Genomic DNA, 27347 nt, shown 5'->3' with positions numbered 1-27347 from the left:
TGGGTAAATACCCAGAAATTGAGTAGCTGGTATATATGACTTTTAAAGAACCTGCCAAACTGTTTTCCAAAGTGAATGTACCGTTTTATATTCTCAACCAGCAGCGTATGAGTATTACTTCGTGTTCTCACCAACACTAAGTATGGTAAATTATTTTAACTTTAGCCATTCTAAAAGTAAACCTTGTTTAATTCTCCCATGAAAAAGAATCTCCATGTCATAGATCATAACAATGAAGCTCTGCTCATGTTTTCCTCCCAAGGAGATAAATAACAAAAAGTTCCTTCAGAGTACCCCAAATTCTATTCTAATACAAAAACATAAAACAAAAAATGTCAAAATTCTTATGCTATTTGATTTTATAACTGAACTTTCATACTGTAGACTTGAGTCACAGTAAAACTGGTAAGCAAATAAGTTTTATCCCCAAACATAGACTACATCATGAAATATTAAAACAAAATACCTTCTATAAACTCAGAAGGTCCAAATTTTGTACTGTAACCCTACAGAGTTGGGTAGGATGACATCCTTTGTTAGTACAATTATCAAATATTAGTAATATTTCAAATGTTTCACATATCAATTTATCTCAAATGTTTTTATGAGTAATTCTTTTGTAGAAAAAAAATTTATTCAATATTTAAAGTTTCCAAGGCCAATACTTGGCAGAGTATGAGCTTGTGAAATTTTGACCAGGATGCTGAAATTTGATGACCACGATAACTAGGTCAAAAAAAATGTGAGGAAATAATTTGCCATCTTAGTAATAGCAGCAGCCAGGAAAATTGCTAAAACATCATAAGTGCCAGAACATGACATTGTTGAAGAACTCAGGAAAAAGAAAAGTTTATTATCTTATATGGAAACTTTCAACCAACTCCCAAATACCTGGACACAGCAATACTTGCAAAGAAAGCAATGACATGATGGAAAGCAGACAGGAAAACTAATTCAAAATCACTTTGCAAAGTTTTAGTAAAACAGCCAACATTAAAGTGCTGCCAATTTGAAGCCACTGCTTTAAAAAAGGCAAACATCCTTCTAACATTCACTGGATCAAAAGTGACCTAATCACAAAATAAAATGCCTTCAAAAACAAAAGAGAATGCAATGGCAATAAAGAGACAGCTACAACTCAGTCTTTTTTAACTTCCCACTAGCATCATGAAAAACATGACAATCTGCAGATTATTAGTGCTGCCAAAATTGGAGAAAGTTCTTGTGGTTAATATAAAAACAAAATATGCATAAATATACAAGGATAACAAAAGACTATTTTTTGCTTGTAGGAGCACTGTAATTTTATTTAAATGGTAGGTGTTTCTGCAGGATAGGAAATGGAACTGCACTTAAAAAAACATCAAATTCTATACCCATTATACAGTAGTCATCTTTAAATTTTGGCAAGAAAAAAAATTATCCACACGAAAAATAAAAGCAGCAAACTATTTAAAAATCATCCAAACTACAATAACCAAAGAAACACTTCACCTGCTTATTTTCCCCTTTCAGGTAAATTTGAGATTTGCTCTCCTTAAAGAAAACAAAAGCCACTAGCAAGAATCTGGTTTGTTCTAAAATACTTGTGTACCTAAATCCCACATCCCATTCTGTAAAAAAATAATCACAGCTACCTTTACAATGTGTATTCTGTGGAAAGTTGGGAAGGTAAAAACACTATTTTGTTTGAACAATTAAGTTTCTTACACTTAAATAGGTACAATGTTTAAAATAATCATATCCATGAACAGTGGATATTTCTGATTCAAACAGAGAAGAGTACAAGTTTGGTCTTTTGGTTCGTTTTTGGTTGGGTGGAGGGTGTTCCATTTGGTTTCAGCTGCTTAAGCTTTGAAAAATGAACCTGGTTTCCAGCACTCTACTGTATAAGTCATCTGAAGGAGTTGAAAGGAAGGAGTTGAAGGAGGAGAGTGAAAAAGTTGGCTTAAAACTCAGCATTCAGAAAACTAAGATCATGGCATCCAGTCCAAATACTTCATGGCAAATTGATGGAAACAACGGAAACAGTGACAGACTTTATTTTTTTGGGCTCCAAAATGATTGCAGATGGTGACTGCAGCCATGAAATTAAAAGACACTTGCTCCTTGGAAGAAAAGCTATGAAAAACCTAGACAGCATTTTAAAAAGCAGAGACATTACTTTACCAACAAAGGTCCATCTAGTCAAAGCTATGGTTTTTCCAGTAGTCATGTATGGATGTGAGAGTTGGACGATAAAGAAAGCTGAGCGCCAAAGAATTGATGCTTTTGAACTGTGGTGTTGGAGAAGACTCTTGATAGTCCCTTGGACTGCAAGGAGATCCAACCAGTCCATCCTAAAGGAAATCAGTCCAGAATATTCACTGGAAGGACTGATGCTGAAGCTGAAACTCCAATACTTTCGCCACCTGATGCGGAGAACTGACTCGTTTGAAAAGACCCTGATGCTGGGAAAGATTGAGGGCAGGAGGAGAAGGAGACGACAGAGGATGTGTTGGTTGGATGGCATTACCGACTCTACGGACATAAGTTTGAGTAAACTCCGGGAGCTGGTGATGGACAGGGAAGCCTGGCATCCTGCAGTCCATGGGGTCGCAAAGTCGGACATGACCAAGCGACTGAACTGAACTGAACAGAACAGAACATGAGCTGGAGAATTTAATAAGTTTTTTTTTTTCTTAAACATATATTATCTTTATTCCTCGAATGGGTTTATTTTGCATTCATGGGAATGCTAAAGAGAGACAGGAAACAAGCAATATAGAGGAGTATCTTCTCTAATCATGGCAATTCACAGGTCATGCTGTGAGTTTACTATCAAATGTTCCTTCCAATACATATTTTGCTGTGGCCATTTTAAGTCAGGCTGTTAGCAGTTTGCAAATTTCTGCTGTGCAAAAGTGGTTAAGCTTGTTCTGTTGCCATAAAAGACAGATATATTAACAGATATTTGGGGTTCAAATCAAACTTGCAGTTTATGGTTAACATTCAAAAAGGTGACTTCGAATTTCAAAAAACTAAATTATTTTCAAATTTTAATTTTATTCATACAAAATAGGGCCATAGTTTATGTTATATATTACAGTATATGGTAGAATATACTTAAGTATATAAAGTAAGTGTATTTCTTTTTAATACATGAATTCTTTTTAATGTATGCAACAATTATTATAGGCACAATCTTAAATTAATGAAGAAATAAACAAAGCTAAATTATACTAAATACCCTTGTGGCTCAGCTGGTAAAGAATCTGCCTGCAATACGGGAGACTTGGGTTCCATCCTTGGGTTGGGAAGATCCCCTGGAGAAAGGAAAGGCTACCCACTCCAGTATCCCGGCCTGGAGAATTCCATGGACAGTCCATGGGATTGCAGAGTCGGACACAACTGAGCAACTTTCATACTCACATCATCTGTAAATTTTTAGGTTTTTTTTTTTTTCCTTAGCCTATTCCTTTCACTACCCTTCTACATTGAGACTCTAAGATATATATAATTATTGTGCAGACAAAATGCTTCAGGCTGATAAATTTATTTGAAATATGGCTGTTCATCAATTTATACTATATCTTCATAATAAATATAAAATATTTATACACATTGCTATATTTAAAACAGATATTCAAGAAGGACCTACTGTGTATAGCACAGGATACTCTGCTAAATATTCTATAATAACCTAAGCAGGAAAATAACTTGAAAAAGAATAGATATATGTATATGTATAACTGAATTACTTTTCTGTACACCTGAAACTAAAATAATATTGTTAATCAACTATACTCCATTATAAAGAAAAATTTTTTAATTTACTGAAATAAAAGCAGTTTAAATATAAGAAAAAATTAGGTACTCTCCCTCTCCCCCTCTCTTTCTGCCACTGTATTTAACTTGGGGGTTAGTTTCTTGAGTAAAAGTCTTAGAATCAGAAATTAAATAGTAATCAAAGGTATGATCACAGTTGTAACCTTCCCAATATACTGATAAACTCTTCCAATTTATAATAATAGCAGCATGTGTGAGTTCACATATATCCCTACAGCTTCATCTAAAATGGACTTATAATTTTTAGTTATTTAATAATTTTAGACAGTAGCACACAGCTCACACTTATTTTAATTTACATTTTGTAATATTACTAAGATGAATATTTTTCAACTTTGATATCTGTGTTCTTACTTATATGAAAATTTATTTTCATCTATGTTTCCTCTGAATATCATTCATAATTTGCATTAATTCTCAAAAATGACATCAATATCAATTTCCTAGTTATCAACTCCATCAATATGTTATTAAATTGACTACAATTTTGAATACAGAGAAAGGAGAAAATTTCACCCCTAAATCATTTTGCTTTTATCAATTTTTCTATTTTTATATTTTTAAATATAACATATTTATATATATATGTAACTTTTAATGTTTTGTACATTACATATGTCTTTCTTTTTTGAATCACATGAGTTATAGGGAAAATGTATCTGCCTCTATATTCTTACCAGTTTTGTAAATGATGCATTAAATAACTCATGTTTCACTATATTCTAACCTAATTTTCATCTTAAATTCTAACAAACATTTTCTGAAATCTTCAATTTAACTTGTTTTTTCTTCAAAACAAGTAATACATGTGTAACTTAGTGAATGAGTAACATTTTGGTAACTAACATTGAAATGAAGTTATCTGGAATTGCTTTCAAATTAGAGTTTTTTTTTAGTGACAAATTACAGCAAAACTGACCAAGTAGTTAACAATGATAAACACAATATTTTGGAATACTCCCAAATTCTAGGTATTAAAATAATCATTTAAGACATGTGACACAAAATGTTCTAGGATGCTCATCATTATAACTGAAAATAAAAGAAGTATACTGTTGACTGTATATCTCAACTTGGTTAAAACAGTAAGCTACTTTTGTATTGGTAGGTAAGCAAAAGTGTACACTGCTTACAAATGGAGGCAAAAAAAAAAAGGTACTAAGATCATTTTAAATGTGTTAGCTGGTCATAATTAGTACATATGTTTCTTCTTTAATTGTAAATGTTATATTCCCTAATTTATCTATTAATATATAAGTAACAGTGCTATGCATATTTGTAACACTCTTTTACACTAGCAAATGATTTCTCTGGCTAAATGATATCTCCCAATAGGGTTACATAGTGTATTATGTTGGTATGAATTAGTTTGTTAGATAAATAACTTTAAACATGAAATAGCAATCAACAAGTATGCATAAAAAATATTTAAATGTGTATGATGTTTTCCTGAATTGAGTGATTCTGGTTTGTCTATCTGAAGTTAAATTTTCCAATTCCTGAATACAGGAATTAGAATGAATGTTTAATTATAATGATATCAATGTTTTAGAATTTTGTTCTTTATTTATCATCTTATAGATGGCTTTTTCTTTTTGAGGGAAGATGCAAAACTTGTCTGTTGAAATTTTAGGGTGCAGAACTAGAAATTCTGATGACTTCTGAAATAGGAAAATTGAATGTTTGGGAAAAGAGTTCTGCATTAATGACATGCATTTGGCAGTCATCAGCCTATAAATGATATTTAATGTCATGAGACTGAGTGATGTCCCCAGTGATAAGTGCAAATAAAAGAGAGAAGAGGACTAAGTACTGATCCTTCAGGCACTCCCATGTGAAGAGGTCTGGCAAAAGAAACAGGGAAAAATGAGTCACAGGCATCCATGATAATACACTGTCTCTGACGCTCTGGGGTAGATAAGTAAGACGATGAAAACACTGATCAATGCAAGGCATAGGGCCCGGGAGGTCAAGATGAACCTGATCTGATTTCTGGTGGGGTAGTGGGAACCTTAGTCTGATTAAAGAACGTCTAGGAGACAATTAAAGGAAAACTAGAGACAAGAAGTATAGACTTGTTGTGAGTTTCACTGCCAAGGGAAACAAAAAACAGCTAGTGGGGCAGAGAGAGGAAAAAGCAAGATGGTTTTGTGTTTTGTTTTGTTTTCAACACAATGGAAATTTTTTAACAAAGTCCCTAGACAACATATTTTCTTAATCCGAGGTAAAGTTCTAATGAGGAAGGGCATTACAAAATGATGACCTGGGCTAATAATAGGAAAATAATTTTGTCCAGAAAACTTTTATTAATAACTCTCAATTAGGCCAGCTCTATTTTCAAAGTAGTTAAAATTTACAGGAATCCAACTATATATCAAAAGCAACAGTTAAGTGCTCTTCTCCCTATCATAGATATTGGAGTAACGGGAAATCTCCTGAAGGACACTTATCCCAGAACAGGTGAAAAAGCAAAGCTGTATCAGGTGGTCTTTTAGGGAGAATATTAGTATGCCATGTAAATCAACTATCTGTATGTAAGTGATAAATTAAAATCTTGATTGACTGGTCAAACATAATAAGCTTAAGTCAATAAAATACAGCTCTAGGGATGATGTTATTAACACCAGTTCAATTTGATATTTAAAACATCTTCTGGAAGGAATGGTTATTTAAATGTCTGTCTGAAGTATCAGAATTGTACCAATAGAACATATAAAATATGTAACTATGGTGCAATTATACGTAAGCCACACCTTTACACCAATTTGGGGCTTCCCTGGTAGCTCAGATGGCAAAAAAATCTGCCTGCAATGCAGGAAACCTGGGTTCAATCCCTGGGCTGGGAAGATCCCCAGAAGAAGGGAATGGCAAATCACTCCAGTATTTCTGCCTGGAGAAGTCCATGGACAGCCCATGGGGTCACAAACAGTCAGACATGACAGAGTGCCTAACACACACTTTCACTTTACACCAACTTGTCATTAAGTAACAAGGTTTCTCAGAACATCTAAAACTTGTATGAAGGAGGCTACTTTGCACTGACTGTAATGGGTAATTAATTCAAACTACACATGGGGGCCTCAAACAATTGGTGGAGATTCTGTGTCCCGTTGAATTCAGGAAATCTCAAGGCACTTCCACCACTGCAGAAATACACATCACTGGAGGAGCAGCCGTTCATTCCAGCTCTCCAGTCCTTTCTCCCCAGTCTGTCCAGGGATCAAGATCAAGGTGGGGGAACATAAAATAGATTATAACTGCACTACCATTTACTTTCCTTTTCTTTCCCCAAAACAAAGAATTTTGAGATTATCACTAATTAATACCAAAACCCAGGTGAGATACAGAAACAAACCTTCACACTAAAATTTAACCTGAACCCAACTCATGAATTCCAGTAATGGAGACATTCAATCAGGTAAAACTGCAACTACAGAGCTAAATATCATCCAAATCTCACTGCATATTAATACTTAAGGCATTCTAGAAACCATCATGAAGATGTATGCACACTTAAATACAAAGAATTGTCCTCAGATCATTTCCAAGTTGTTATGAAACTGTCAACAGAAATTTTAACAATTAAACTGGACAAATATCAGCTTTCCTCTTTTGGAAAATTTGATGTCTCTCAAGACATGTCTGAAATGAAATTTTGCCCCTATAATTTTTTTTCTTTGAGAATTGCACTTTTCTGACAGCAATATGCAGTTCCACGCAGATCCACCCACTTCCCACTGCTTTTCAGACTTATGTAGCAGAAGCGCCACCAATACACATACATATTCATAAGCTGTCTGAAGCATTAATTCCACACATGGCAATATATACTTGCATCTGTGGTTGGAGCTTCTAATTTGCAAAAGCAAATATAATGTGTCTAAAAATTTTGATGAGTGAGTCTTTCAAATTCAAGTCCAGAACATTAGGGATCCACATATACATAACTTCAAGCAGCAATAGATTTAAGCTTTCTGACTACCTAATATAATTCTCTCCAAGTCAGAGTGTCACTATATGAATCTGATTATTGTCAATGCTAATTTCTCTAATTTACTTCATATATGTATTTCAGGTTATAAATATTCATAACAAAAGTCCTCTGATAGTATCCCTTCCACTAGTCTAAATTCTACTTTCTATAACACAAATCTATTTTCTCCCATTCTAATTTATCAAATGGCTAAGAAAAGTAGCTGGCGGTATCTCTTCCAAACAAAGAAACAACAACCTAACCTTTCATTTCAGTGTATAATGGTCTAGTTGAAACACAGACAATGAAATATTCAAAGCGTCTTACATATCACTGACTCCTCATTTTTCTTCTTCCTTTGTTTTTTTTGGTAATCATCTCACCAGTGGTTGAGCCAATCTACTTCTGTCCTTGAGCTCTAATTCTACTCTAGTAACTGTAAATGTTCATGGGGCTCTCAAGACAAGAATGTTGAAGTGGTTTGCCATTCCCTTCTCCAGTCTTGATAAGAGTGAAAGAGGAGAGTGAAAAGGCTGGCTTAAAAGTCAACATTCAGAAAACTAAGATCATGGCATCTGGTCCCATCACTTCATGGCAAATTGATGGGGAAACAATGGAAACAGTGACAGACTTTCTTTTTGGGGGGTCCAAAATCACTGTAGATGGTGACTGCAGCCATGAAATTAAAAGATGCTTGCTCCCTGGAAGAAAAGCTATGAAAAACCTAGACAGCATTTTAAAAAGCAGAGACATTACTTTACCAACAAAGGTCCGTCTAATCAAAGCTATGGTTTTTCCAGTAGTCATGTATGGATGTGAGAGTTTGTACCATAAAGAAGGCTGAGCACCAAAGAATTGATGCTTTTGAACTGTGGTGTTGGAGAAGACTCTGGAGAGTCCCTTGGACTGTAAGGAGATCCAACCAGTCCATCCTAAAGGAAATCGGTCCTGAATATTCATTGGAAGGACTGATACTGAAGCTGAAACTCCAATACTTTGGCCACCTGATGAGAAGAACCGTCTCATTTGAAAAGACCCTGATGCTGGGAAAGATTAAAGGCAGGAGGAGAAGGGGATGACAGAGGAAGAGATGGTTGGATGGCATCACCGACTCTATGGACATGAGTTTGAGTAAACTCTGGGAGTTGGTGATAGACAGGGACGCCTGGTGTGCTGCAGTCCATGGGGTTGCAAAGAGTTGGACACAACTGAGCAACTGAACTGAACTGAACTATAAATGAGCAGATTTCCCTTTTACTCCTCTTTCTTGGGTGGGCAACAGGGGTGGGGGTAGGGGATACCTCCATTAGGTGGCAGCTACTTAAGCCAAGAATAGTGCTAGTTTGCTAACTCAGGACTCTAAAGCACAGAAATTTGTACATAAGTGCTTGAAAAATAAATAATTAAAGTACTGGCATCAATCTAAAAGTACATAAACAGTTTGCAAGTGTCAAAGTTGTAGACTTGCTAATTTCTTGGCAAATTTCAATATGACAAAAATCATTAAAAGGTGAAAACCTCAATTAAACAAGTAAATTATCTTAACGTGGTTAAACACGCGACATGTTAATGAATTAACTTTGTAAATCAGTGGGAAAAAAAAAACCAAATTGCTTCTCTGCTAATATTTTGGAAAAGATAACAAATTACTTTGCTCAGATTTTGATTGTTTATTTTTGTTGCTTTTATTAACCATTCCAGTGGTTCAAAACAGACACCTGAAATCGCTAGGGTTTCCTGAGGAAAGCCTATTGCTATATTTGGAGTTGTGTTATTTATAACACTTATTTCCTCTTTCTAAAAGGTTGCAGGAACAAGGTTTAAAAATGTTTACTATTAAAAAATGTTTATTAAAGTATCTTGCAAATGAACACAGAATGTTTAGAAGTTCAACAACTTGCTTGGGCAGCATTGTACTCTCTTACAGAGTGGCTTTGCAACAAATACATGGATCTTCCAGAAAGTCCCAAACTATTTACAGATAGTAGTAGTAGATCCTCATCATTTGCAGAGTCTGTATTTGTAAATTCACCTACTGGCTAAAATGTGTTTGTAAACCCCAAGCCAGTATTCATGATGCATCTGGGGTCATTCACAGACACTTCTTGGTGTTTCATAGAGCAGCAAATTTCTGAGTCACCCAACATGCGCATCCCCAGCTGAAGCTCTGCCTTCACATCCTGTGCTTCTTTCGATGATTTCACTGTTTAAAATGGCCCCCAAGCATAATGCAGAAGTGCTGTCCAGTGTGCCTCAGTGTAAGAAAGGAAGTTGCAATGGGCCTTAAGGAGAAAAATATGTGCGTCAGATTAGCTTCATTCAGGCGTGAGTTAGAGTGGTGGCCAACGAGTGTATTAAACAAGGTATCTTTAAACAAAAACATACATAAACAAGATCATGTATTAATTCATTGACAGCTGTGGCCAGAGGCTTACAGGACCCAATCCGGCATTTCCTGTATGAACAGTGGTTTGGGATTTGCTAAGCCAGTGTTCAAAGTAACTTTGTAGAATATAACTACTACCAACTGTGTTATGTCTAGTCAATTCGACTGTGATATACCACCGTGGGCTTCCCAGGTGGCGCTGGTGGTCAAGAGCTCACGTGCCAATGCAGACAGATTGCTAAGAGGTGCGGGTTTGGTCCCCAGCTCAGGAAGATCCACTGGAGGAGGGCATGCTAACCCACTCCAGTATTTCTGCCTGGAGAATCCCATGGACAGAGGAGCCTGGCGGGCTGCAGTCATAAGGTTGCACAGAGTTGTACACAACTGAAATGACTTTGCACGCACACACCCATACCATCCCAAGGCTAGGCAGCATGGGGAGTAAAGCAGAACGTTTACATTTGTTGGTTTATTAAGAGTGTTATCTCTAATCTACAGTAACCAAACAAACAGAAAACTTGACTTTTATGGATGGACCATGGTAATTTGGGGTCTAGTAATAATATTACTTTTCTAGTGAAATCCAGATTACTAAACTCATCACTCTTCTTCCTTTCCAATGTCTTATTTGCAAAGACCATGTTTCAGGAAAATAGTTAACATGTTCTACCTTATAAAACCCACAAGTAAAATTGTGAACACTATAAATTCTGTATATGGCTAGATGCCAACATCAGAAAGGAGGGGAAAAATACCTGGAGTTTGTTTCTGTTGTTGCTGGATTTCCTTGAAAGAAAAAAGACTAGCAATTTTATACATCTGTCCCTGGAGGGCTATCACATGAATATCATTAGGCTGTTTCAGCCTCAGTCATCCTTCATACCCTCTTCCTTCTCTCTCCACATTTGCTCCCTACCCAATAAGAACACTGGCTCCAATTCTTATTAAAAAAATTACTATATGCCATATGAATTAACTTTAGAATTTTTTTTTTTTTTTAATTTGGGAGTTTAAGATAAGGCAATAAACACTTCTGTGTAATATCTTTGCCTACTTAATTGTCAGGACCTGTATGAGGTTAAGCAACCAATCTTTGTCTCCAGAGAAACAGAACCCAATAGAGTCGTGTGTGTTGTGTATGTGTGTATATATTCTCTGTGTATATTATGTGGTTGCCGAGGCTGGCAAATCCAAAAATTATAAATCAGACAGGAAAGCTGGAAACTCAGGCAGGAGCTGATGCTATAATCTTGAGGCAAAATTGCTTCTCAGTATTTGCTCTTTAGGCTTTCAACTGAATTGATGAGGTCCATCCACATTATTATATAAGTCAACTAATTGTGGATGTAAACCACAACTACAAAATACCTCTTCACACCAATACTCATGTTAATGCTTAACCAACTGGACACCACAGTTAAACCAAGGTAACACACATAAATAACCATCACAGTACTCAACCCCATAAAGTTGCCTCCAATAAATACCAATAAGCAACAGGGAAACAGAATGAACTGAGGCAAGAGTCCTGGCATGAAATCTCAGCTCTTTCACTAACTGTATAGTTTTAAGAAAATCACTTTACTTTCCTGAACCTTAGTATGCTTATTTGCAAACAAAACAAACAAACAAACAAACACTGGTGTGGTGGTATTTTACAGATTTGATAAAGAGCTTAAGGCAATCAAGGAGTGGCAGTACAGTGTTATTAGTGTCTATGTCTTTTATAACTGTATTAAATATATATCACTAGTATATTTCTGACACACAGTAAATGTTTCATAAATGTGTGTGTAAGAAAGAATGGAAGGAACAAGGTGGGGCGGGGGGGAGGGAGGGAGGGAAGAGAGAAGGAAGAAAGAAAAAATGAATGAAGAAATAAACATCAAAGTTCACTTCTGGAAAAAACATAAAATCACAGTTCTTGAGACTACAGGAAAAACATACACACACACAAAAAAAATAGTCCCTTATTTCCAAAAATTTAGACCTGAAGTGGTCAAGAAGGCCAGTTGGCAAATACAAACATTTATAAACATAATGCAAACATTAAGAAAGAGATACGGAAGTGAATGCATCTAATGCATAAAGAATTCTGGTTTAAGACAAATAAAAGGCACATACTGAGCCTATGAAGGGTCAAAACCCAAACACTATGTATGAGATCAGCCACCTAAAGACATCACAGTAGAGGGATCTAATTGTGGCTTTGTAAACCTGGCTTACCTTACAAATTAACTAATAAGGATAGAGTGTCACCAAATTTAAAACAAGGTTAAAAAGCAACATCTTGAGAATGACACTACTGGAATGGAAAGTGTAAAGGAGAACTGTAATCCAGTCAGTTGGAGTGACAGATAAGAGATTAGAACCTGAAGATCCATTAATGTTTATATCCAATTATCCAAGGAAAAGAACCTTATCAGGTGACCCAGTAAAGCAATGAGGTTTTCCCATAGCCTAGATGGAATATCCTTCAAGACTAATCAATTCCTATGTTTCGATTCTGAGCCAGTTTAGCAACTTTCTGGCTACTGATTCTGCTTCACAGTTATCTTGCTATGGAGAAGCAATGCCATGGAAAGCATATCACTCATCATGAACTGGTAAACAGGCATTCTGGTTCATAAAAATAATTTTTGAGGAGTTTTATCAGCAGGGGGTTTGTTTTTTAGGAGATATAGTAACTCTGCTAGAAGGGAAACAAAATTTCTGGAGTTTAAAATTTGAGAACCAGAAACTGCACCTCACTGAACCAGTCTTGGAGTCTTGGGGTAGGCCAGCCTGACAGGCCATGCATGGCAGCCCTTTCTGTGTTCCTCCCTAACAGAGATCTTTGAATCATTCCTGTATGTTGAAGGCTGAAAAGACCCAGAGACTTCAGGAAAAAAAAAAAAAAAAAAAATAGAGGATAAGAAGTATTTCAATGGGTAGAAATTTTGAGTAGACCATTCCAGATGGAAAGAAAAGCATAGCTAAGGTTCAAAGATGGGGAAACACAATGCACATATTGATTAGAACAAACAGCCCAACTGTGATATCCATACACAGGAAGACTGAACAAGAAAACTGTACAGGTTGACTTGACATTTAGATCATTGTATATGTGACCAGATTAGATAACGGTTTTTATTTTATTGGCAATGGGAAGCCTCCAAGTTTTCCTTTGAGGTGGTGAATATCAAAATTTTAAGTACAATTACATAATTAGGAGGATAACAGATTTCTTGGAGGAGAGAGTGACTGGTCCGTGAAGCTTCTTGCAACAGTCTACATAGTAGGTAATAAGACTACTAGTTGGAAAGATGGCTGTCAAAACCAAAAAAAGTAAAGGTAAGACCCTAAAGAAAGGACAATCTTTGGGATTCACTGAGCATCTGATTGAATGTGAAAGATGAGAGACCCAGAAAGGTTGATACGCACTGCAAGGTTAGGAGTAACAGTATACTAGTGCCACTAAGGGAAACACACATGCCAGGGGAAAAAAGCAGGCATACGGTAGCAGGAAAGACAAAAAGGTTGGGTTTAGACAATCCAATATTTGGTCTTAAGTAATGAACCCAGTTGCACATGCTATGCTAAATACTGATATTAAGAGATTCAAACCATTAATGTAAAATGATGTTTGAAATGTATCAAATAGCATATCAATGATTTAAAAAATATATATATACATGTACTAAGGAGAAGAAAGGAAAATTAAAATATACCAATTAATCCTGGAAGTTTTCAAGAGAGAAAGGTGTTTTGAGCTATAGTTTCAAAAATTTACATTACAAAGATATCATCAAAATACAGGGATTGCCTTTTCAGCGCTGACACAACACAGTAAAAAGCTGACAATAAATATTTATTAAACAATGGTACTTATCAATGACAATAAAGGTAGCATATATTGATAAATAAGATGATACAGATATCTAAATTTTAAAACAAGCTGAATCTTAAATTTACACAGATCTTTTTCATTCATTTTTATACCCATATTCTGCAAGTTAATAATTTAATAAAGTATGTCTATGTATGTGTGTCTAAAATATTGTTAATAAATATACTGTTTCCGTTGTTCCCCTTCAATTAAAAATATTAGCAAGGTATTAATGGGTAAATTTATTATAAATCATGGGCAAACTGACTCAAGTTTTTAAGGATATGCATTTAAATGGTAGAACTAGCCTGCTTTTTATTTCACAATTTGAACCATTTATAAAATAATATTTTAATTATTTAAAGGTATTTTTGTTTACGACTGAGAAAACTCATAACCCTAAGGTGAAAACACAGGCACATAATTATAAGATGACACATGTGGTGGATATTTCTACATGTCATCCTGGCCAGGCTACAGTACCCAGTCATTTAATTAAACATGAATATAAATGTTGCTGTAAAGGTGTTTTGCAGATATGATGCATATCTACAGTCCTTTGACTTTCAGTAAGAAAATCACCCTCAGTAATCTGGATGAACCAAAGAGCCTAAAAGCATAAGAGCAAAATGGAAGTTTCCCTGCCTGATAGATTATATATTTCAGACTTGTCAGCTCCTACAATCAAGTCAGTCAATTCTTTGAGATAAACTTCACATGCATACACACACACACCCTTTATTGATCTGTTTCTCTAGAGAACCCTAATACAACATGACAAATGCCTTAGCAGAGGTATGAGCACCCCAGCTGAACAATCCGTGGGGGTAGTGAAGGGTCCCCTGAGGTGGTTTCATTTGGCACCAGGCAGGGAAGGAAGGTAGCCAGGTTGGGGGCTATAGTGTCATCTACGTAGAAGGACCAACATGGTCAGAGGTCCAGAGGTTTGAGAGAGAATCACTGTATGCACGGAAAGGCTAACTATGTATCCAAAGCAGAAACTGCAGGCACAAGAGGGGCATGGTTAGGTCTGTCTGAATGAGTCATGCTCTGCCCAGGGGGCAACTGGAGGCACAGGTGGATTTTAAGTGAGGGAGAGACATGATCTGAACTATATTTTAGAAAGACCACTTTTGTGAGACAAAGTATAGGAGACAGGTGATATTAGTGTTACACTTCTGCTGTCTCTCTTTACAGTAAATGATATTAAAAACCTGAGTAAATTGCTTTATTAATAATCATGGTTGCAGTTATAAAGAACATGTTAGCTGAGGAAGTTGAATGAGTTAATATACACTTTGGTGGTACATATATCAAAATTCAATCTAGCAAGCTGAGTCTTTACCCTTCACAACCACAGCAAGCTGGAGATTTTCCAAATGTTCCACCCACCCATAAAGACAGGCATATGTAAAGGGCAAGGCAACAGTCTAACAACACTACTCTGCATGGTTGACAAGACTCAACTGTTTAAAAGCAGTTTTCCAGCTAACAGTCTAGTACTTTCAGTCCCTTCTCAACAGCTGACAGAGATACCAAGAATCGTAATACTTGCCTGACTCTTCTGTATGCTGTCTACCCCATAAATGTGTCCACTGTCTTCCCTTTTTAGAAACTTGTTTCAAGGAAGCACTAACTCGAAAACATCAAGAAGCACTAAACTCTCTGCGAGTGCCAAACCAGTAGAAGATGCCTGAATGTGCTGCTTTGTGCACCCAGCCCTGTGCATAAGCCTAACTAAGAAAACACATCCTAATTTTTAAAACTGAGTTACCACAGCAACAAAGTGAACAGTTAAAAAACTATGAACTTAATCAATGCAAGTCATTGTTGAAAAGATTATCCCCTGAGACAAATCTCTCACTGCTAAGATTATTGCTATTTATCTGAAGTGTTTTCTGAAAAGGTAAGAATGACTGACTGAGGACTTCAGATCAATGAGGTGTTGTTTTGTTTTGTTTTTTTTTTCCCAATGAGCTAAAGCTCACAGTAGACCTAAGCTACACTTTTAATCATGACATTAATCAATAACAATTGCACCCTGGAGAATGCCAGCATAGGTTTTTCAGGAAGTCTCGTAGGGCTTAAACTGCTATACTTGTGGAAATAGTCGATACTATGTGTTGTAAAATATAATTCAGGTTGATTTTCTTCCTATTTCCCCAGAGCAGAATTTGGGTGCTAAAAACCCAGAAACATTAGCCTGGTGCATTGTGAACATTAATGTGTTTAAGAATCACCTGGGGATCTTGTTAAAATGCAGATTCTGAGGCAGTTGATTTGGGTGAGGCCTGAGCTCTGCATCTTTGCAAGTTCTCAGGTGATGTCAGCAGACCATCCCTGAAGTGGCAAGATGACAGAATCCATTACTGACTGGTCAACAGAAAGAGCCAAAGGCAGCACACTGGCAGAGGGATGCTTACAAAAGGACTTGACTGAAAAAGAGATTCTGCTTCTAGATTTTCCACCCCAAACTGCCCTCTATGAAAATGAGAAGATGGCAATACTAAACTTACCTTGAAGAGGAGCACTTTCCAAATGTATCCAAAGGAGCCCTAGTTATCTGGGATATTAATAAGTGTTGTCAGAAAAATAAGATGCTAATAAGAGGCTCAGTGATTATTCTGTTTAACTGAGTTAAACAAAATTGCTAACATTCGTTAAACACTGTATGTCAGGCATTGTTCTAAATGCTTAATATGGAATAAGTCGTTTAATCTTCACAGCAACACTATGAGGTAGAAAGTATATTATCATCCCCATTTTACTGGAAAAGAAGCAAGGAGAGGTTAAGTAAGTAGCCCAAAGTCACAAACCTGGTGAGTTGCAGAGCCAGGATGCCACCTCTGGCAGGCTGCCTCCAGAGCAGAGACTCCAATCTCTGGAATATAAGCACATTTCAGTGCTGCTGGGTAGTGTGAATCATGCAAAGTGACAGAAGTACTTGTAAGCTGCCAATGAAGGGGAACAGAGGATGGAGAGGAAAGAGGACAACTGAAAAGTTAGGGTAAGACAGGAAAGAGAACAAGCTGGAGAAGCAAAAATTTAGAAAATGGAAGCAATATTTGGAGAAAAATAGATTGATAAGTGTGCAGTATCATCCATCTAGACACTGACACGTGGAATAAAGACCGATCTGCTTGTCAAATAAATGTCCAAGAGAGGAAAGCAAGTCAAGTTGTAGATCTCACCAACCACAGGAGGACAGGAACAGTTTACTTCCACCAAGTATACTAAGAAGCCCTCAAAGATAAGAGTCATGCTTATCCTTACACTAATTATCTAATTTACAGATTCTCTGGGCCCCCTGCTAGGCCTCTTTCTTCTTCCCACAGGATTGTTTGGACATTTTGCTTCTAATTAACAACTTTGTGAGAGTGAGTGGGGAGAAGATTAAATCAGGGTTTGGGGTTTTGTTTGTTTGTTTTTGCTTTTTTTGTTCTTATCTAAGGATCTAGCAATAGGTTAGGAGTAGGGAGATCAGGATGTGAAACTCATGATGAAAATACATTCTCATTAAGCCTAGATTTCAATGCACCCGCTTTGCTTGGCCTTCACATTGCCGGAGAAGAAATGCACTGAATGTACCCAGCCTGAAGTATGTGGTCAAACCACAGCCAGCACATTATGCAGAGTATATTCCAGGTCAGGCAGAACCATAAACAAAGCAGTTGTTTGGTTAGATGAGTCCTAGGAAACAGTTCAGATTGTTCAGACAAGCATTAAAACAAAAACTGACCTTGGAAACTTCTGACATCCACTGATCCCTAATGCAATATATATGCAGAGATACTCACGGAAAACGTTAGCACTAGCTTAAGGAAAAGCAAAACCTTAACTGGAAATGAGGAACTGCCTTTCAGAGTCCTGAAAGGATCTGACATGTAAGTGTATTTACAAGTACTAAAATGAAGGGGTTTTGTTTTTGTTTTTTTCAAATGGAACAAGAGAGGACCTTTGCTTCTGTATTGAGATGTGTCCTAACAACTGTATTTATTCTTCATCATCGTCTCCCCCAGGAGCACTGATGCCTGGTATTTATGAGGGACCTCTATTAGTAGGGCTCTGAGATGAAGCAGTATAATTCTGTTATGCTACGACTTCAACTCACATTTATAAACTTCTCACATATTTTAATTTTATCTGAATGTTTGCCATCAGCATGTTCCTTTCTTTAAAAAATAAGAATCCTTCATTGTTCCAAGACACAAATCGTATCCCTTTGAATTCCAGACGAAAACATGTTAGGCCTATTTATGATTGTATTTCAATAGACAAGCATACACATGTAAAGTAGTTTCAGTGTTATTTAAAAATGCACTTCAATAGGTCTCATTGTGTTGATATTAGCAAAGCTCTCAAGAAAATGCTTCCAGGTGGCAGGCACCTGCTCTGGCTTTGAAACACCAACCTCAAAACCTATAGTCAGAGCAACAAACTATGTATTTCAGCACCTAGCCATGTTGGCAGCTCATTTGGAACTGGTTATTGCCAGCTGGGCATTTTGCCATTTCCTTGAGGCAAAATTAAAGTGGAAGATGCAAGGGTTTTATTGTAATTTTCTACCACATATTTATATCATTATGGGTTTTGTGCTGCTCTAGTCCCCCATACAGTCTCACTGAATATCTTCTTATTATGTCAACAGAATCTGAAGCAAATATAGGAGGATGCAGTAGAAACAAGTGGGCATTGTGTACACTACATGACTGCTGAAGTTAACACTATGCCTATCCATATGGGCTCCATAATTTGCAGGGCCCCACGCAAGATGAAAAAGTGAGGCCCTCCCCTGTTCAAAGGACAGAGGAAAAGTTTCAGTAAAGGTACTATAGAATCAAAGTTTTCCTTTTGTTCTGCAGTCTCTCTCAACATGCCAGTGTTGTTTATTTGCTACTCCATGTTACAAGGAATCCCTGCAGAGTGAGCGCTCTGTGCAGCAAGCAGGGAGGGTCAGTGACGTCAGGCATCTCTCCTCCCACAGGTGCAGCAACCTCCACACAGAGCCCAGGAGCACTGCAATCTCTACACAAGGAGGGACCTGGGCTGGGTTCCTAGACTGGTTGGGTGAGAGGTTCCACCCTACTGAGGAACCGCAGTGACACTCCAGGATGCGGACAACTGTATCAGTGTCCTGTCCTGAGATAGAGAAGGCTCTTGTTCCAGACCCCGAGCCTCCCCTTCCAGGGGCTAAAGGCAGCAGCCGTTGTGGGGGCAGGAGCACAGAGGAAGAGCACAGGTCTCTGGGGTCCTACGAGTGGGGGTGTGAGCAGTGGAGAACAGAAGAGAACCCATCCCAAGGAGGCAGTCACCCAAACCAAGGCTTCCAGCTCCGGGACGCAGCTCCATTGTCTTGTCAGACTTCACTTACAAAACACAAATTCAAACAAAAACTAAGGACTTCAAGTCAGGAAGGTCAGGATATTGAACCCCAACTGAAAGCTCTGGTCACAAGCCCATGAAGCCAGCCCCAATTCATGTAAAAACCCAAGGTCTGTGCTCACGCCTGCAGGATGCACACTAAAACTGGCCAAAAGAGACATCAGCATGCCTCCTGCACAAGGATGACACACAAATTCATTATGTGCTCCTTAAATACACACACACACCACGAACACATGCACACAAATGAGTACACATAAAACTAAGACAACCTGAGTAAACCCAAGTAAAGGTGGACATTACCAACGTCAGTATCTTAGTTGTGATACTATAATACAACTCTGCAAAAGGTTACCTTTGGGAGAAACCATGTAAACTGTACAAGAGATTCTCTGCGTTATTTCTTACAACTGAATACTGCAATTATCTCAGATTTGAAAAAAAGATCCAAGGCCTATTAAATGGACAAAATATAGCATACAGGCAATCATCACTACAACTACCTATATCTGGATATATTCAGAACATTAAATTGTATATAATTTGACTTGACATGATGTAAAAGAGCAATCCTTGAAATAACTAGCTCAAATACAAATCTGCAATCAGCATGTTAACCACACAGTGTACTATCAGGAGGAATGTGTTCAGCTTTACCTCTTATTGAAACTTCTCTTATCTACTTGAGATAAAATGAAAACACAAATTGAGAAACTACAGAAAATACTCTGGAAACTGAAGTGGCCTACTCAAAAGCATGCCTTTTCACAAAAGGGGGAGAAGTGTGTGTGGAAAAGCACAAATTCAACTTTAACTTCAAAAGCAAATTTAACTTCTTGCATCCAGAGGTAGGCCTGTCTACCATTTACAATTGAAAGGACGTATTTGCTGCTGGTTGCTGCTGCTGCTAAGTCGCTTCAGTCGTGTCTGACTCTTAGCGACCCCATGGACTACAGCCTACCAGGCTCCTCCATCCATGGGATTTTCCAGGCAAGAGTACTGGAGTGGGGTGCCATTGCCTTCTCCGTTGCTGTTGGTACAGTGACTTAATTTTTACACACAAAAGATAAAACATCTTGCCTGTTAAATGCAGAAACATCACAAATATAATGAGAAACCTTTGAATTCTCCAGGCTGAGTTCCCATGGAACTGAGCCAGGTGAGAATTCCACGCTGCTCTTTAGGACTGTGTATGTGAGCAAATGGGCTTCTCAGGTGGCTCTAGCGGTCAAGAATCTGCTTGCCTATGCAGGAGACAGAAGAGACACGGTTCAATCCCTGGATCTGGAAGATTCCCTGGAGGAGGGCATGGCCGCCCACTCCAATATTCTTGCCTGGAGAATCCCACGGATAGAGGAACCTGGCGGGCTCTGGTCCACGGGGTCACAAAGAGTCGGACAGGACTGAAGCAACTAAGCATGCACCTACATGTGTGCAAATACCCAACGGGGAGTGTTGCAGGGAGGAAGCCAATTCTGACACCTTGTTGGAACTGTTTCTTTGACTTGCCTTTTGTTGCTTTTGTTATTATAATTGTACAGAATTGTTTGCCTCAGAGAATCCTGCCCCTCTGCTTGACTGTTAAACTAAAGTGCCTTTGTTCAGAATCCTGTCCACCTGTGGATGGCAGGAAGGAAGAAATTAACACATCCCCTGACTGAGGCTTGCCATTCTAGGACATGTTTGGAAGATTAATGGCCTTCTTATTTTGCTTCCTCACCTCCCTTCACCTCTCATCTACAAAAGAACCTGGCATCCAGACCCCAATAAGATGGTTATTTTGAGGTGCTAGCCTGCCATCTTCTCGGTCTGCCGGCTCCCCCATTAAAGTCTCTCCCTTGCCTCACACCTCTGTCTCGGCTTCACTGGCCTATCGCGCAGCGAGCAGAGTGAGCTTGGATGCAGCCTGTTCCCACTGTGACCTCTCAAATGCCCAGCACCAACTCCGTATGAATTATGCATCTAATTACTATTCCGTGCTCTGCCAGACAGTGCTCAGGGTCAAGATAAGCCCACTTTTGGTTTAAGCCAGAATTTTGCAGAGACATGAAGAACTGATTAAACAACGAAAAGAAGTTTGAGATTCAAATTAATTTTGCCACTGCTAACTCTGCACCTCTGGGTAAAACATTGGGCTGTTCATTAGTTAAATGGAATTTGAATTTCAAAGATAGATGAATATTCATTTACTTTGGCTAATTACATACTAAGGCATTCAAAAAGTATTTGTTGAATGAAAGACTGAATTAATGAATGGATCTGTACAGACATTTCTCCAACCTGGCTTTTTTTTCTCTTTACTTGCTAAATTCCCTTTCAGCTTCATTTTGGAGTTAACATATCAAAGTAGAGGGGGAAGAACCACAAATAAAACAGCACTTTGCTCACGACCTCACTTGACTGTATCGTGCGGGCTCAGCTACATAATTAATCACTGTCAGCGCCAGTCGGACGTGGATCTGCCAACAACTCCCTGTCAGGCTTTGCCAGGTGTGGCAAATTACTGGGGCTTCGTCTAGCCAAGCTCTGAGCCTGGGAGTCTTTAACAAAAAGCACTTAAGAACCTCCCCAGGCAGAGAGCAGCGCTGGCTGGCTATCAATGTCTCCTTCTCGTGGTGCCCCAGTTTGTTCTGGCAGTGTCTAAGTCCTATGGATCCCTAGGCTTCTTACTGTGCCAGGGCACTAAAGAACCAGGCTTTTCTCTGTCTCATCTAGGGTCTTCAAGTTCAGGACAGCTCACTTCTTATGTCTGCCTGTGCCCTAGCCACAGTCCACACACCTGACCTCCATACACTTTCGCAAAGGTATATTAAAAACTGTCTCCACTTGGCGTTAGGCTCAGATCCCAGGCTGGCAGCATGCCCATCTCAGTGATTCCCTGCTGCCTCCAGGGCTGGCATGGACACAAATGCAGCTCTGTATCTGCTTACCACAAAACCTTGACTCTGTTCTATTCTATCACTGGCTCCCCAGCACTTGAAATGAAGCTAATTTTATTTCATGAAATTTAATTAACTACATGCAGAAGTTTTAATGACTATCAAAACAGAGGTAAGCACCAACTTGAATTGTTTCACTATATAAACAGTGTAAAGGATGGTTTAATATTTAAATAAATACCAGTCTAAAAGATGACAGAACATGTGGTTTAACATAGATAAGCAATGCAAAGTACTCTGCATTGATTCTTAAAAAATAGTTTTCTAAAATTTCCCATTGAAATAATTTGCTGCTCCAACCTTCCTGCTTTTCTTCCAACCTCTATTTCAGAGGTATCCCTCTGCCTTGAAAACTAAAAAGCTACTACTTTAAAAAGTGCACCAAATGACCTTTTAATCATAAATAAAAATTACCAGTTGAGTGAACACTACTACACCACTAAATAATTAATTGTGATATGGCCAAACTACCATTATAAATACCTAAATTATTTAAGATAAATCAAACATATGGTAATTAGCTATTTCTTTCTAATCCACTAGTATATCATAGTTGACATGAATGCCATGGAGAGTCTCATGATTTATGTGTTCCCAGCATATTATCACCTCTCCATTTTAGAAATTCAGTTTCAAAATGTCCTTAGAGGGAAATTGTTGAGAGCAAGATGTTAAACACAACAATGAGAAGAAACCTGAAGAACAAAATACAAGCCTTTGGCACAAACTGAGGTCTGAATACGAATGTACAAAATGAGGAGACATTTACTGATAACATTCTAGCCATTAATCCAAGTGGTACTTAATTAGAGAGGCTGGAACAATTTATAGAACTTTGCAATGCAACAGTCACTGAGAACTCAGCCTGATACATCTTGTAGCATCCATGTCTCTGGAGAGTGGGACATGCCTACTCATCCATCACAGGGCACTTCCTAGACCGTAAACAATATATGTCTCTCCAAGTCTACATGGACTCACAATCCACTAAATACTTCCAACTATGAGTCAGAATAGTACAAGTTCAGACTCCTTTTTTCTCCCAGGTAAACTACAGACATTACAATAGCTCCTATGTCTTATCAGCTTAAATGTGGTGCCAGTTTTCTACATATTAATAATATTCATTTCTCCATTAACTTAAAAAAAATAATTCTACCCTCAGTGGAGGTATTTAAAACAAAGGGAACACTTTAATGAATGAAACATAACCATGTCAGTAATGAATCAATACTCCTCTTAAAAGCTTTTTATCAGCAATTTATAGAAATCAGCACAGAGAGAAAGCCATGCTCCCTGAGCTACCATCACTACCTAACAGAAGAAACAGCCATGCTCTGCAAACTCAGCAATGACAACAGAACCAAGTAGCATGGAGTTGATTTTCATTCTGTTATAAAAAATATTTTATTGTTACTTAAATTTATTGCTATGAAGCCTATATAGTAACATAATAGAAAAAGTATTACCCATGAACACAACATTTAAATAATCTGAAAAGTTACTTGCTTTTTAAGTTCTCATTATTTACTGCCCAACATATGGACATCTTTTCATTAACTACTGTCCTTATTTTCTCAGGTAATTTCTTTTTCTAATAGTATACACACACACACACACACACACACAAACACACACACATACACTCAGCCACATAATTAATAATCTTCAGAAGTTTTATTCTGACTCTGCCCTTTATAAAGATGTTGGTTTAGGCTTCTTTAGTTTTGCTGACAGTCTTATATTTCAATGGAGTGTAAAAGTCGTTGCTTTGGACTGAATGTGTGTCCCCCACAAAAATTCCTATCTTCAAACTCTAAATCCCCAATGTGATGGTATTAGGAGATAGAGCCTTTGGTCATGAGGGTGGTGCCCTCATGATGGGATCAGTGTCCTTACATGAAGAGACACAAGAGAGCTTGTTATTCTTTACTCTTTCCCTGCAACTAAGGACACAGCAAAGAGATGGCCATCTGCAAACCAAGAAACAGGCGCTCATAAGACAACAGATCTGTTGGCACTTTGATCATCCACTTCCCAGTCTCCAAAACTGTGAGAAATAAATGTTTCTTGTTTAAGCCACTCAGTCATGGTCATTTGGCAACCAGAACTAAGACAACTGCCATCTACGATATTATGTCCTCAATAAGGTAAATAACCTATTCCATGTAACCCTGAAACTACTCAAAGTGGTTTCCACACATTGAAATGCCCCAACATTCCATGTTTTCTCCGTTGCTACCTTCAGTATAAAATAAACTACCGTTGATCTACTAGGTTTCAAAAATGACTCATTTTAACTACATTCCCTGATGGCTCAGACAGTGAAGAATCTGCCCTGCAGTGCAGGAAATCTGGGTTCAATCCCTGGGTTGGGAAGATCCCCTGGAGAAGGGAATGGCAAACCACTCCAGTATTCTTGCTTGGAAAATCCCATGGACAGAGGAGCCTGGTGGGCTACAGTCCATGGTTCACAAAGAGTCAGACACAACTGAGCGACTTTCAGTCACTCACTTCACTCAAACAAAAGAGACATCTTAAGGCCTGAGGGTTTATAACTAATTTTTCTAAATGTACATTTATATACTCTCACGCTAGCTGGGTTTCTTATTTTGTTTTTTCAAACAATGAGGTTATATCTCTGAAGTGTTAGCCGCTCAGTCGTGTCAGACTCTTTGCCACCCCATGGACCATAGCCCGCCAGGCTCCTCTGTCCATGGAATTCTCCAGGCAAGAATACTGGAGTGGGGTGCCATTTCCTTCTTCAGGGGATCTTCCCAACCCAGGGGTCAAACTTCTATCTCCTGTATTGCAGGCAGATTCTTTACCATCTGAGCCACCAGGAAAGCTAGGATCATCTTAAAAAAATTTTTTTTTATTTCTTTCAAGCTTACATACCTAACATCTGTGAAATTTTAAACTAAATGTTCTTCGCAAGAACACAGAGTGTGACGTCTTCTAAATCAAAATGAAGACACGTACGAGCACGTACAAGTGAATGGGTAAATAAATACAGTTAACCTTATAGTAATGCCTTCTGCCAACCAAAGCACAGGTGTGAAAGGCAAATTGACACATTTCAACTTTTAAGAAGGTTAAACTTCAAAAATGACCTATAGTTCTTTAATTTAGAGCCCCCTACTTCTCTGAGGGGGACTCTCTATAGAGCTATGCATTCTGTTTTTTACTAAGTCAAACCATGAAAAAAGAGTAAGTGTAATAAAACTGGGAGAGGAGGAGACATTTGTTTTTATTTAACAAACTCATATCATTCACTATATTCTAGGCACTATTTTTAAGTATTTTACAAATATTAACTCAATAAATCTTCACAACAACTTTATGAGTTGGTACAGTTACATAATTCCCATTTTACAGATGAGAATGTAGAAGAACAGAGAGATGTAGTAACCTGTCCAAGGTCTCTTGGCTAGTAAACTGCTTGGGCCAATATCTGAACCCAAGTACTAAGACCTCAGGGACTGTGCTCTTAATAATTGCCTTCTTCTAGCCACTGCTTTCCTTATTCTTCTCATAAATTCCACCAAAAATTCCAATAAGAAACTAAGACAACATCTTTATTACAGAAGAAAATGAAAGCGTATAGAGCTTTGGACTTTTCCTTCTCACTTATAGCCAATGTAACAATTTTTCACTTTAAAAAAAAAAATGACTTCCAAACACAAATGACAAAAACAGCAGGGAAGGAAAAGCTATTTTCAAGTTTCTAGGAGGTTATCATAAACAATGAAGAGAGAAAAACAAATTAAAGTTTTTTAAGAAATGGCATTTGACACTATCCTTTCTACCTTGCTACCCATGACCATTTGCAGGCACTGTACCTAGAGGCTGTGCAGGGCACTCTATGGTGTGAAAATAAGAGATGACCATGTTTTGGAAAGAAAAGAGAAGCATATTGTAAGCAAATGTAAAAGCACAGTAAGGTCTGAATGTTGTGGAAATAAGCCCAGGCTGCTTCTCAATTCATGAGTTTAGCTGAAATGGCAGAACAGATGACAAACAACAACAAACAGAAATATAACTACACAATTCTCTCCCACAGTGGGAATAAATATCCAGAGTTGCTTACTTAATCTGAGGCTAATTTACTTTCTTTTTTAAACATTGTAAATATTTGTTATCTATGAAATATTCATGTATTGTGTTTTAATACCTTGAGGGTTTTATTCTTCAAGGAATTAATTTAGAACTACCTGTAGTTAAAAATAGCAGACCCTCTTCAAAAGAACAGCAAAAGTTTTTATTTAAAGACTTAATATTAATTAATTAGACATCATATGGAACTGGAGGTGAATTCAATTCTCTTGACAGGTAAAATTTCAAATTTCGTCATGAACAGTACTCTTGAAATAAATACTTCATTTTACTTTAAAATAAAACAAAAATTTTACCTATTCTTCAATGTAATTATTTTTGTTCCATTTTACAATACTTTGGTTTCATTTTCTTAAGGAAACCCAATAGATGGCACTTTTTTTTCTATGCGGTACCACAAAGAACATTATTTAAACACCAAAAATTGGTTTCTTCAATCTGCATCTTTTAGGTATAAATTTTTTTTTTTTACTTTTTAATTTAACTTTTAATTTTATATTGGAGTATAGCCAATTAATAGGGCTTCCCAGGTGGCGCTAGTGGCAAAGAACCTGCCTGACAATGCAAGAGACATAAGAGATATGAGTTCGATTCCTGGGTCAGGAAAATCCCTGGAGGAAGGCATGGAAACCCATTCCAGGACTCCTGTCCATGGACAATCCCATGGACAGAGGGAGCCTGACAGGCTATAGTCCTTAGGGTCACAAAGAGTTGGACACAACTGAAGCGACTTAGCATGCACGCACACAGCCAATTAACGATGTTGTGATAGTTTCAGGTGGACAGCAAAGGGACTCAGCATTACATATGCAAGTATCCATTCTCCCCCAGCCACCTGGACTGTATGTGTGTGCG

At 37.6% G+C, this 27347-nt stretch overlaps 1 protein-coding gene across 9 annotated transcripts in view; it reads right to left on the bottom strand.

Moving 5' to 3' along the window:
* Window positions 1-27347, bottom strand: part of PRKD1 (protein kinase D1) — a 773210-nt gene that overhangs the window by 202410 nt on the left and 543453 nt on the right. The window lies entirely within an intron of this gene.

The sequence above is a fragment of the Giraffa tippelskirchi genome, chromosome 12 (genome assembly GCF_054371585.1).
Source record: "Giraffa tippelskirchi isolate mGirTip1 chromosome 12, T2T-mGirTip1v1.2.pri, whole genome shotgun sequence".
Taxonomy (NCBI): domain Eukaryota; kingdom Metazoa; phylum Chordata; class Mammalia; order Artiodactyla; family Giraffidae; genus Giraffa; species Giraffa tippelskirchi.
The sequence above is the reverse complement of the archived record's forward strand: the minus strand, read 5'-3'. Positions and strand labels throughout refer to the sequence as shown.